Source organism: Danio rerio, chromosome 16, assembly GCF_052040795.2.
Source record: "Danio rerio strain M-AB ecotype USA chromosome 16, GRCz13ab, whole genome shotgun sequence".
Taxonomy (NCBI): Eukaryota; Metazoa; Chordata; class Actinopteri; order Cypriniformes; family Danionidae; genus Danio; species Danio rerio.
The window spans coordinates 56402932-56416948 of record NC_141036.1 but is presented as its reverse complement, the minus strand read 5'-3'; the positions used below and the strand labels follow the sequence as shown (position 1 = coordinate 56416948).

Here is a 14017-nt window from a genome sequence, read left to right as displayed (position 1 = left end):
TATATCTCTTCAGACCCTTTGTTCTAGCCCCAGGGCCCGATGTGTTCTTATTCTGGTCCTGCTAACAACTAATAAAAAAGCTAAACAATAAAAAAACAAAATTAATTATTAATTATTATTATTATTATTATTATTATTATTATTATTACTACTACTACTACTACTACTACTACTACTACTATTATTATTATTATTATTATTATTAATATTATTACTAGTACTACTACTACTACTACTACTACTACTACTACTATTATTATTATTATTATTATTATTATTATTATTATTATTACTATAGCTATTATTATTATTATTAATAATACTATTATTATTACTATTGCTTTTAATATTATTATTATTATTATTATTACTATTGCTGATATTATTATTATTATTATTATTATTATTATTATTATTATTATTATTATTATTATTATTTAGCCCTACAGTAGCTCTGAAACAATCATGCAAACCAGGTGCTGCTCTGAAATTGTTATCAGGTGTCAGGTGGACAGCAGCAAGAAGTTTGGCGGCAAACTAGGCATATTATTATTATTATTATTATTATTATATTTAATATTGTCATCATCCTCATCATCATCATCATCATCATAATAATTATTATTATTATAGCTATTGTTATTATTATAATTGATATTATTATAGAGATTATATTTATAATTATTATTATAGTTAATATTGTATGTATCATACTAATATTATTATTGATATAATTATTATTATCATTTTTAATTATTATTATTATATTTTATATTGTCATCCTCATCATTATTATAATAATTATTATTATTATTATTATTAGCAATTATGCAAACCAGGCTAAGTTCAGCTTCTAATTCACAGCAGCAAGACTAATGACAGCAAGCTATGATCTTATTTTAATGACAAATATGTAATAATACTGCTGATTCATGTTTTATTTAATTTAAGCATATGCAATGCCAACTGATCAAATGATAAAATGTGTAAACTATATATATATATATATATATATATATATATATATATATATATATATATATATATATATATATATATATATATATATATATATGATTAAATAATAATAATTAAAACCCTGGTTGCTGATTCGCAGAGGACTATTATTTTGAGGGCGACGTCAAGAGCTCAGATTTGGTTGGCCAGTCAGAAACAAATGGGGTTTTCAGCACCAACTACATGTGTATAATGAAAATTATTTATACAAACAAATTATTTATTAAAAATTATTTATAAAAACAAAGTTTATTTGTTTTTCTACCCTAAACCAAAACATGAAAATTCAGCCAAAATCTCATTTTTTTTGTTTCTTTTTGTTTTTTGTGAGCAAAAGAAAAAACGAAAAACAGACGCTTTCTTAGTTTTCCTTCTTTTTTTTTTTTTTTTTTTTGGTCTGATGATGGATATGAAATGGACGATTATGCAGGAGAATCATTCAAATAATAGTTCTGAAGTGGCGTTGGCGAGTTAGCGACAGTTTCTGCTGTTCTGACAATCAGCTATATTCAATACTTTATACGCATAACCATGTTATTACCTTTGGATAAGACTTCCAATTATCTCCCATAGCATAAAAATAATGATCACTGCATACATTACCATTCATTTATGACCCAGAGTAATATAATATTGATCTTATGATGTAAAATCTATCAAACAACCCTCTGCTACTCTCTTTTAAGACCATTTACACATTGTAATGCCAGACGAATCCAGACAACAGTCTCTCCAACCAACTCTCCAGACCTCAATCACACTCAAATCTTACATATGACTATGATACGTCTGTCATTTAGAAATGTCTCAGAAAACTCCATGAACAAAAGCTTTCTTCAACAGAGAGTGTGTTAGGATGCACGGCGAGCGCAGTAAATGCGTTTGATTGCATTTGTGCGCTGCTGGATGGAGCAGGTGGGAGACAGACAGTCTGCAAGGCGCCATGTTTACCCGACCAAACACAAACACACACACACACACACACACACACGGCCCAACAGAGGACCATCAAAACAGCGCAGGCCAACCGGTGCAACCTCGCAATTTAATAAACACACGGCCGCCCCGCAATGAGGCATAACATTAGCGCTCCTTGAGTGCATTACACAACACCGGCGCCGCTGGAATATGACACTAACTGGGGTGTGAAAGTGCACTGACTCCGGTGTAATGAGAGCATCCAGGATTAAACCTCTGTGATTAAAGCCGTCAATGCAGCAAACAGCCGGCATTAGGAGCGGGTGGGTTTGACACTAACTCGACTGAGTGAACATGATCATCACTCCTGTGATCCACTTAGAAAGCCCAGCGGTGCTTATCTGACTGCTCTGGAACTAAAGCCGCTTTGCTGGACTTTGCTGGTGTTGAAGAAGCATGTTCGGATACCACAGCCAGAGTGTCTCCTATTTTGAGATTCATTGGGTCATTTGTTTATGCTTTTGCATTCTTGGATCTTGATCTTTACTCCAACAACTTTGGATGTTGAAAAGTTCGAGTGACTTTTATCGACATTTTTTACACAGTGTGAAGTGATATATTGTCATCATTGGTGTTAAACGACTTAGAAGCAGTGGTGGAAAGAGTACTAAAAAATCATACTCAAGTATACAACACAAGCTCATTCTGAATATGTAGCCCCGCGGACGTTTCTGGAGACCACAATTTACGTGGCCGGAGGTACGTATGGCCGCGTTTAGTTATTTTTCAAGCGAACGCTGCCGGCCGACGGCTCGCCTTCGAGTGGAGGGCTTTCCCGATGCAACCAGTTTGTCCGCTTAGCTCACAGCGTTACGTGGGTGGAGTGGGGGCCTGGAGGAGGAGGAGCCGGCCGTGGGGACGAACGGGATCGGGTCCGGGGAAGAGCGGTTCCGGAAATCAGGTAAGGTAAGGTCCAGAAAAAAGAAAAAAAAAGCAAAAGCCTTCGATTTCGAACGCGTTTTCGGATCCCGCCGCATTCTCGCCCTTATTTTTCGGATTCCGTTTTTCATCTTACCTGATTTCTGGAACCGATGTTCCCTGGACTTGATCCCGGTCGTCGTCCCCGCGGCCGGCTCCTCCTCCTCCGGGGCCTCCACTCCGCCGACGCAACTCTGTGAGCTAAGCGGACAAACTGGTTGCATCGGGAAAGCCCTCCACTCAGAGGCGAGGCGTTGGCCGGCGAGTGCGAAGAGGAGGAGCGGAGCGGCGCCACACAGCCCCGCAAGCGTTCGCTCGAAAAAAACCAAACACGGCCGTACGTTCCTCCGGCCACGTAAATTGCGGCCTCCAGAAACGTCCGCGGGGCTACGTTTCCAGAATGAGCTTGGGTTGACCATTTTATAATCCATTCAGCCAATCTTCAGGTCTGACATTTAGCTTAGCCTAGCATAGATCTTTAAATCAGATTAGAGCATTAGCATTTTGCTCAAAAATGACCAAATGAGTTAATTTTTCCAATTTAAAGCTTGAATAATTTACATTGAAGACCAACAAAAAATAAAAAGTTGCTATTATCAAAGCCTTTCGTAACTTTTTGATTTTGTGGATAAATATGTATAAAGTTTTACACTCTCGGTCAAAATCGAGGGATTGAGGGTATGTCCATGTGAACTTCCTTTGTTCAGTTAATGTAATGGAGCGCACTTTAACGGTGAGAGAACAAGGGAAGGAAAGTTTGTAAGTGTGTGTCTAATAGTAGACTGGAACACAGCCCTAATGTTTTTATAGTCATTGAAAGCTAAAATTAAACAAAAGCCTTAGTCATTGTATCATCTTTGCGAGCAAGGTCGCCCCCTAGTGGTTTGGGGTATTACACAATTTGTGTATTGTGTATAAATAAAGGATCGACTATGTCTTAAACAATGCAACAGATCAAACAAACATCAAAATACACTCACAAAGAGCTATAGTATGGCTTCAGTAGACGTGCACACACTCAGACTGCCTTTATGGTGCTTTTGCATGCTTGTTTTTGAGGCTTGAAAGCTCTGGACTCAATTTATTGTAATTGCATGGGGGAAAATGACCACTGCATGGGGAAAAGAAAACTACTGTTGTGTTCTGTAGAAGATAGAAAGTCGTGCATGAGAGTCTATAAGACATACGATCACAAATGACAGCAATGGGATTAAATGGAGAGCAGATGAACAATCATCTTACTGAAAATATACGACAATGGACTGTACCATTTTTTAAGGATAATGGAAATAATCACAGCTTATGCCATAAACTAAATAAGAGGCTCTGTTGCTTGAAAATCACTGAAAAAATAGGTTGCAATGCTGTTGTTTTTTGTGATCTATTGAAGAAATTCCTGAAGATAAAAACACTAATAGCACAGAAGAGCTATGAGATTAAATGAAGAGCTAAATGAACAATAACAAATCAGTCTCATATTTATTGTTATTTCAAACTGTACTTAGTATGTTGAAATTTGTTTAACATTTGTATATTATAAAATGCATATAACATGTCTATTCACCTAGATTTTAAAATACAATTATGAATAATATTGTAATAATCAGACCCCTTAGTTTTTCACAATTTTTTGCTGGATATTTTGCGATAAAAATTACTGATCGTGTGGTGGTAATTCCCAGAAATTTTTAGACAATTCTGCGATTAATAAACATATATATAAAAAAAAAAAAAAATACATATACAGTTGAAGTCTGAATTATAAGCCCTTCTGAATTAATAGCCCCCCTGTTTCTTTTTTCCCAAATTTCTGTTTAACAGAGAGCACATTTTTTTAACACATTTCTAAACATAATCCTTTTAATAACTGATTTGTTTTATCTTTGCCATGTCGACAGTCAATAATTAATTTATTCATTTTCTTTTCGGCTTAGTTTCCTTATTAATCCGATGTCGTCACAGCGGAATGAACCGCCAACTTATCCAGTAGGGGTGTCACGATTTCGATTTATGCTCAATTTCGATTATCGAATCAAAAAATAGAATCGTCGATGCTGCCACGCCCCCATGTCACGTCAGCTTGGCTTGCCAAGCGGGAAAAAAACAGGCTTGTTGAAGTGCTTGTAAAACTGCAGAAGCAGGAGACGCGTCGACAGAACTTAAACCCTCTACTCTTTCAATGAAGTCGCCGGTGTGTAAGCATTTTAGATTTCCAGTGAGTTATGTTGACAACGTTCGTGTTGTCGACAAAAAAACACAGTTTTGCAAGATCTGCTATGTACGTATTACGTACGGTTCGTCCGATAGACAACACCGGCATCGCGATCCTCCTCCCGCCCCCGTTGCAAATCCGCTCGCGAAAAGTTCACACTCAGGCCCTGTTTACACTGTCTTTGTTTTTAAATGGCATTTTAGAACGACAACGATTTGAAATCCACAGTGGCGTGTAGCATTTCTGAGCAGCCCTCCTTCCTCTCTACCTCTGACACACACAGACGCAGACGCACACACAGCCATGCGCTCGAGACAGCAGGTCCAGGCAGGTAGAGGGTCAGTAGACTGCTTCAATCTTTCACTCACTTGTACTTTGTCATTTTAGCGAACACCTCAGATACTGTTGGCTGGTTCCTGTTGGTTGTGCACCTTTTTTACCGACGCCATTATAACGACACAGATCACTGCCTATTCACGAGTCCCGCAGAAAAAGTGATTGACAGGTGGTAATTATGTGTGTATCTTGCCTTTATTTATTTACTGTATGATTTGTTTATGGGTAAAACAAAGACCATGCAGGTCAGGTAGTTTAAACGGTAGGCTACAAATAATTAATTGGTCATTAATTAATTAATTATTCATAATCGAAAATCGAATCGAATCGTGCCTTTAGAATCGAAAATGTAATCGAATCGAGGATTTTGAGGATCGTGACACCCTTATTATCCAGCATATGTTATTACGCAGCTGATGCCTTTCCAGCTGCAACCCATCACTGGGAAACCCATACACACTCATTCGCACACATACATACATACGCTATGGACAATTTAGCCTACCCAATTCCCCTGTACCGCATGTCCTTGGACTGTGGGGGAAAACGGAGCACCCGGAGGAAACCCACACAAATACAGGGAGAACATGTAAACTACACACAGAAACACCGACTGACCTAGCCGAGGCTCGAACCAGCGACCTTCTTGCTGTGAGGCAACAGCACTACCTACTGTGCCACTGCGTTGCCGACAGTAAGTAATATTTAAAAGGTATGTTTCGGTTTAAGTTACTGCTATAAAAACTTGCATTTATACTAAATGAATTATTGATTTTCGATTGTTTTTAGATGGGTCTCTATAAAGAAAATCCTTTTGTTAATATTTTTTAATTATATTCTTAATATCCTGCTATCCGTAATTAAACGTCATTTAGCCTACTTTTTGATTACTTGACCCGCGGATTAACGGCCGCACCAGCGGAAATAAACAAGATCTGTGCATAACAGGGTTTTATGTGTCCCCAATATGCAGTCAAGAGAGTGCACGACTCCATAGGGTAAGGTAAACTGCACACACTTGATTATGTAATGTGTGAAATCGGGGACGCGTCTCACAGCGCAAAGCATAACCTAATAAATGCCCATGCTTAATTGGTCATCGATAAGGTCAAAAAATTAAAAAAAGTAGTAGTAACTGTAATTTAATTACACTTTTTTGTTTTCTCAGTAACTGTATCGAATTTCTGCTACTTTTTTTTTGTAATTAAATTAAGTAACGCCGTTACATGTAACTAGTTACGCCCCAACACTAACAATGAATTTATGACAATATTTGTTCTTGTTAGCTAACGTTACATAATGAAAACAGTTGTTCCTTGTTAGTTCATTTGCATCAAATAAAGTCACCAAGCATAACCCTGGATGAAAATAACAACCCGGGCTCATTGTGGAAACGTAGCCCCACGGATGTTTCTGCGGACCGCGATTTACGTCCCGGGAGGTACGTATTCGAGCGGTTTTTGTTTTCGCGGAACCGCGAGAGGCGGCTGTGCGCGCTTTTACGCGTCTTGGGCGCCTCTCGGGAGCGTGGGCCGTTCGCGTCCATGCCGTTCTCGCGCGAAAAGCCGCCGGATCGGCCGACTCGGCCGCCCTCCTCTTCCTCCTCCTCCTTCCCTAAACCCGAGCGACGTCCAGAAAACAAAATGCTTTCCAGAAAAAAAAAGCAAAAGCCCTCATCTTCGATTTCGACCACATTTTCTGATCCCGCCGCGTTCTCACCTTTATTTTTCGAATTCCGTTTTTCCTCTTACCTGATTTCCGGAACCGATGTTCCCCAGACTCGATCCCGGTCGTCGTCCCCACGGTCGGCTCCTCCGGGGCCTCCGCTCTGCCGACGCATCGCTGTGAGCTAAGCGGACAAACTAGTTGCATCGGGAAAGCCCTCCACTCGGAGGCGAGCCGTCGGCCAGCGAGTGCGAAGAGGAAGGGCGGAGCGGTGCCACACCGCCCCGCAGCGTTCGCTCGAAAAAAACTAAACGCGGCCTTACGTACCTCCGGCCACGTAAATTGCGGTCTCCAGAAACGTCCGCGGGGCTACGTTTCCAGAATGAGCTTGGGTTGGAATATAAAGCATTGGAAAATGTCGAAGTATCATTAATAAATGCCGCACAAGTATTATTTATTATTAGATCATGTTAGTAAATACATTAACTAATGAAACTGTATTGTAAAGTGTGACCATATAGTCATATAACACATTTTATAATCAAATACTTCAACTAAACCAACTATTTGTCACTAATACATGTTTGAAAAGTGCAAAATATTTCTGCAGTGGTGAAATAAAAATCTTTTAAACACATATAACACATCTTATCTCCAATTCAACACCTAAAATGTGATCATTAACAGATTGTGCTAAAGCAATGCTAATTAATACGTTATGAAAGTATGATTACTGTGATAAATATATTATTTTATCATAAATCAGATCAAAGAGATGCATACACTAAATTAAAACAGCAATGACTCATTTGTCACCAAAAATCTTGGCAAAGCAAATGATCTGAGCTGTTTTCTGCCTTCATTTCACAGCTTGTTCTTTCATGGTGTGACAGCAATCGTCTTATTTATTTACGCTTTTTTTTTATTTCCCCAATTGGAAAGACAAATATGATATATTTAAAACAAACAAACGAGCTACAAAAAAGAACAGCCTCAAAGCATCACATTAAAGGAAGATATTTTATCTATTTAACACCAGAGTGCAACAAAAACAAGCACTTGCTAAAAAAGCAACCGTGCCAAGAATATGATCTTACAGCTTCTTGAGGACAAATAAAAGCCAGTGAAGCTAAATATGAAATCATTAAAATAACACTCCACTTTTTGTTGAAAATGGACTCGTTTTGTAACTCCCCCAGAGATAAACAGTTCAGTTTTACCATTTTTAATCCATTCAGCCAATTTCCGGGTCTGACATTTAGCTTAGCTTAGCATAGATCATAGAATCTGATTAGACCATTAGCATCTCACTCAAAAATAAGCAAATATTTTGGATAGGTTTCCTATTTAGCTTTTGCTTGTGTCTTCTTTTTGTTACATCATGTACTAACACCAACAGAAAATTAAAAGTTACTGTTTTCTAGGCTTATATGGCTGGGAAATATGCTCTCATTTCAACGGTATTTCATAGCAATTCGTAACTTTTTCAGTTGTTCGTAACTTTTTCAACTATTAGTACCTAAATTCACATTAAATTATACAATCACATTTAAACATTTTAGTATGATAATCTCATCCCCCAATGAGAAGTAGGGTTAAGGGTGGGGTTTGGATGCATGCCTGAAATTAGTATAAGTTTGTAAAATTATCCACTTTTCTGACAATGCAAAAAGTAGTTATGTTTCCTGATGAGATTAGGCTGCTCATTCCAGTGTAATAATCAATTAACTTTGGCAATATTCACTTTTTTAGCTTTACTAGCATTTTAAAAACCTAAAATCTTTACAGAAAATATGCACTACTTGAATTCGAAGCAAAGTAAAGATATTTACAAATAATAATAATAATAATAATGATAATAATAATAATAATAATAATAATAATAAATAATATAATAATAATAATAATAATAATAATAATAATAATAATAATAATAATAATAATAATTGTATTATAATAATAATAATTGTCATCATTGTAATATCAATATCATAGTATATCACATATCTTCTGAAAATCATCCAACGTCCGTCAATATATAAATAACGTCACCACTTGCTTTCATTTTCTATCAATCTTAGTGCATGGTGCAAATGCAAAAATAGTCAAGCTTAAAACAGGAAAATTATTTAAACTCTTTGGTCATTTATGAAGGTGATGCTAATGGTCTAATCCAATTCAATGATCTATGCTAAGCTAAGCTAAAAGTGCTCCCGCCAGACCCAGAGATCAGCTGAATCAATTCAGACATGGTAAAACTCAACTGCTTAACCTTAGGGTTTCAATAATGGATAAATCTTTGAGAGACTATTCAAAACATATTTACTTTGGTGCAGATCCTGAGCCGTATATATTTGTACTGGCAAACACAAAATTCAGCCAATTTTCAGGCGCTTCATAATATTGCACCTGCTGCATCCATGGTACTGCAGCAAAGTTTTTCTTAATTATTACACTGGAATGAGAATATAACTCCTAACCATGGCATATTAGAAAATGGCAACCTTTCATTTTTGCCTTGGAACCAGGACACAATAAGCTGACTCTAAAAGAACTAAAAAAAAACATACAAAATAAAAATAAAAAATAAAAAAAAAAAACAGACAAAAAAACCCCCAAAAAAACCAAAAGATAAAATAAGCACACACAAACCATAAACAAATGCATTTAATAGCATTATCACAGTAATTGTCACTTACCACCATGGGATTTGCTCATGCAAATATGTCTAATAATCTAATAGTCCATATAATTTGCAAGGTTATTTAAGAGATATAGTAAAATACAGCTGGGATCTTTCTGTTCAGTTTTTGTTACTGTTATTTTTCAGTTATTGTTACTGTTATTATTCAGTTATTGTTCTTGCGCTATGATTCTTTAAGCGCTCTCTTCAGCCACTGAATCAGGCAAACTTGAGCCAATGGCTTGGTGTATCCCAGCTTTTAGTACACAATTAAACAACAGAGGAGTCAAGCATTAAATAGAAAAATGATCAAAACTTTTTGGTCATTTATAAGCAAGATGCTAATGGTCTAATCCGAATCGATAATCAATGCTAAGCTAAGCTAAAAGTGCTCCCATACACAGTATTGGTAAAATGATAAAACAAGTCACGTCCATTTTTGTTCTTGCGTTCTGATTTGTTACTGAAAAACCATAATCAGAGCTCACTCTTCAGTCAACGGCCGATGCAGATTATAGCCTGACGGATACATTTAGTACATGTTGTAATTACAAAAGAGTCGAGCTTTAAATGGAAAAATTATTAAAACTTTATGGTCATTTTTGAACGAGATGCTAATGGTCTAATCTGAATCAATGGCTTATGCTAAGCTAAGCTAAGCTAAAGGTGCTCCCACCAGACCGAGAGATTGGCTCAATGGATTCAGAAATGACAAAGCATTTGTTCATTCATTCATTTTTCTTTTGGCTTAGACCCTTATTTATCACAGGTTGCCACAGCGGAATGAACCGCCAACTATTCCAGCATATGTTTTGCGCAGTGGATGCCCTCCCAGCCGCAACCCAGTGATGGGAAAATGAGAAAACATGTCACTTCCATTTTTGCTCTCACACTCTGATTCGTTGCTGAATAACCAATCAGATTGCTCTCTTCAGCCAACGTCTGATGCCGATTCTAGCCAGACTGATACTTTTATTACTCGATGTAAAAACAAAAGAGTCAAGCTTTAAATAGGAAAATCATTGAAACACTTTGGTCATTTATAAGAGTGATGCTAACTGTCAAATCTGAATCAATGATCTATGCTAAGCTAAGCTAAGCTAAAAATGCTCCCACCAGACCCAGAGATTGGCTGAATAGATTCAGAAATGACAAAACATTTGTTCATTCATTCATTTTTCCTTTGGCTTAATCCCTTCTTTATCAGGGGTTGCCACAGTGTAATGAACCGCTAACTATGCCAGCATATGTTTTACGCAGTGGATGCCCTACCAGCCGAAATCCAATAATGGGAAAATAATAAAACATGTCACTTCCATTTTTGTTCCCGCGCTCTGATTCGTAGCTGAATAACCAATCAGATTGCTCTCTTCAGCCAACATCCAATGCCGATTCTAGCTAGTCAGATATCTTTAGTACATGATGTGATTACAAAAGAGTCAAACTTTAAATAGGAAAATTATCAAAACTTTTTGGTTCTTTTTTAATAAGACGCTAATGGTCTAATCCGAATCAATAATCTATGCTAAGCTAAGCTAAAGTGCCCCTGCCAGACCCAGAGATAGGCTAAAAAGACTCAAAAATGTTTTGGTCCAGTGGTTTAACCCTAGGGGAGATTAGGTGGAGTGTTCCTTCGGTTTCTTTAACAACAGATACCAAACATAACAAAATGAATAACCCATTGATCCCACAATGATTAATGACAAAATATCAACTATGCCAGGCAGAGCAGATAAAACAGCGTCGCGGCGAATTGATTCAATCTGGAGTGCATGTGTACAGATTTAAATCAAACTGAGAGCAAGTCAATAATAAGAACTTTATGCATCATGAAGACACACGATTAATCTTCTCTCAACACCAAAAAGCGATGCACAACCTGTTTGTAATGCATTTGTTCAGAAATCGCAGCCAGGAAGCGAGATTTCCTGGCATTTTTCTGTGCACCGCACGGTTTAAATAAAGCCAGTAAATGCCACAAATCCATTTGTCTTGACATGTCTGCGTATTAAAGCTCGACACATCCAACGCTTGTTTTTGGCAGTTTTGACCGGGAAGACAAATATTAGCCGTAATGGAGAGGTAAGGCAGTACAGCAGGCATTAGGACACACTTATTAGGCTTGTTGACATGAAATAGTTGACACGTTGACTTCATTGCATCCTGTGAATGTTTTCATGACTTCAGATTAATCGAGAGACTGTGTGGAATATATACACGTTTAAAGAGACATCTGTCACACTGCAGGAGCAGGAAGATCAGCAAGGGAAGAACGTGATGGAAATTGTAAAGTAAACAACTGCACAACAGAAAATATTATCCGTTTTTTGTTTATACTGTTTAATATGCATGAATAAACGATAGAAATGTAAGCTTAAATGACATGAGAGAGGTAATATTCACTTTAAATGATTTAAAATTTTATATAGCCTATGGAAATTATAATTCATTCAAAATAAAATAAATTCAAATAAAATTTTATTTAATTTAATAAAAACAATTTAAATAAAAAAATGAAAAAATAATAAGAAAGTAAAATGTAATTAAATGTAAAAAAATTTTTAAAATTATTATTAAAGTAAAAAAATAAATTAAATTAAATAAAACAGTATTATATTATTACTGTTAAAATAAATATGAAATATACATATAAAACTGTATATAAGTCAGCATTAATTTTTTTGGTATATATGCATAAAAATACATGCAAAAGTCTGTATATATGAACTTATCAAAGTCAAAGTCAGCTTTATTGTCAATTCAGCCACATGTACAAGACATATAGAGAATCGAAATTGTGTTACTCTCAGACCCAAGGTGCGTAACATTAATATAATATATATATATATATATATATATATATATATATATATATATATATATATATATATATATATATATATATATATATATATATATATATATATATATATATATATAAGAAAAAGAAAATTTACAGTATATACATTGCACATAGATGTGGTCTAAAAAATATACATAGGTAATAAAATTGTAAACAAACTTATAATAAATGTTTGAAGAGTTCAGATGCAAAAAAGTTATTCACTTTAAAGCCAACAAAAAAAATAACTGATTTGTTAATATAAAAGATAAATTACTGAGCCTACATACATTTCAGAAGAATAATTTTAGAAGAACTCTTCATAGCTTTTCATAAATCAACATAATGTAACATAAATCCATGAAAAATTTCTAAAATCATGGACTTTTTAAAATAAAACAATAAAACATTCCGTTTTTATTTGGACAAAGTCTTTGAAAGAGTTAAATATAGAGTTTTTCTTGTTTATTCAGAAACATTTGTATTCATATACACACACTACCTGACAAAAGTCTTGTCGTCAATCCCACTTGTAAGAGCAACAAATAATAACGTGACTTCTAGTTGAGCATTTGGAAAAGTGGCAGAAGGTCGATTTTTTTGATGAATCATCTGTTGAACTGCATCCCAATCATCTAGATGGAGCCAAGATTCTTCAAGAAATCTGTCAAGTTTGGTGAAGGAAAAATCAGGATGGCAACATCAACAGCCTGAGGTATCAAGACATTTGTGCTGCCCATTACTTTACAAACCACAGGAGAGGGCAAATTCTCCAGCAGGATAGCGCTCCTTCTCATACTTCAGCCTCCACATCAGGTCAAGGGGCTCCAGGACTGGCCAGCTCAGTCACCAGACATGAACATTATTGAGCATGTCGGGGGTAAGATGGAGGAGGAGGCATTGAAGATGAATCCAAAGGATCTTGATGAACTCAGGGAGTCCTGCAGGAACGCTTTCTCTGCCATTCCAGATGACTTTATTAATCAGTGATTTGAGTCAGTGCAGAGATGTGTGGATGCAGTCCTCCAAGCTCATGATGGAGTCAGACACAATATTCATTCTGTCTCCACTGCAGCATGACTTTATATCAATACTGGACATTATTTCTGTTCAGTAACAAGACTTTTGTCTAAGCAGAGTCAGACCTTACTGTCCTAATGAAATCATTCAAAATCAAGGCATGATCATGTTTTATTGTGGTAAAATAAGTGTAATCTAGAGGCCTTTGCCTTTCATATAAGCCACTTCTGATGCCAAATGATCAACTAGAAGTCAAGTTATTATTTGCTGTTCCTAAAACCTGAATAGGCGACAAGACTTTTGTCAGGTAACATACACAAATAGGATTGCTGATGATAAAATAATA

The 14017-nt window shown here is 36.1% G+C and overlaps 2 protein-coding genes and 1 long non-coding RNA gene across 5 annotated transcripts in view; 1 reads left to right on the top strand and 2 right to left on the bottom strand.

The window, feature by feature from the left end:
• The window catches only part of lim2.5 (lens intrinsic membrane protein 2.5), a 425704-nt gene that overhangs the window by 81998 nt on the left and 329689 nt on the right, over window positions 1-14017 (top strand). The window lies entirely within an intron of this gene.
• The window catches only part of iglon5 (IgLON family member 5), a 390249-nt gene that overhangs the window by 324567 nt on the left and 51665 nt on the right, over window positions 1-14017 (bottom strand).
• LOC147840449 (uncharacterized) lies at window positions 1389-8774 on the bottom strand. Its single transcript, XR_015512301.1, has 4 exons — window positions 7515-8774; window positions 6653-6819; window positions 3305-4546; window positions 1389-2666 (listed from the first exon to the last, which is right to left on the bottom strand). It is a non-coding gene; the product is annotated as an uncharacterized LOC147840449 (long non-coding RNA).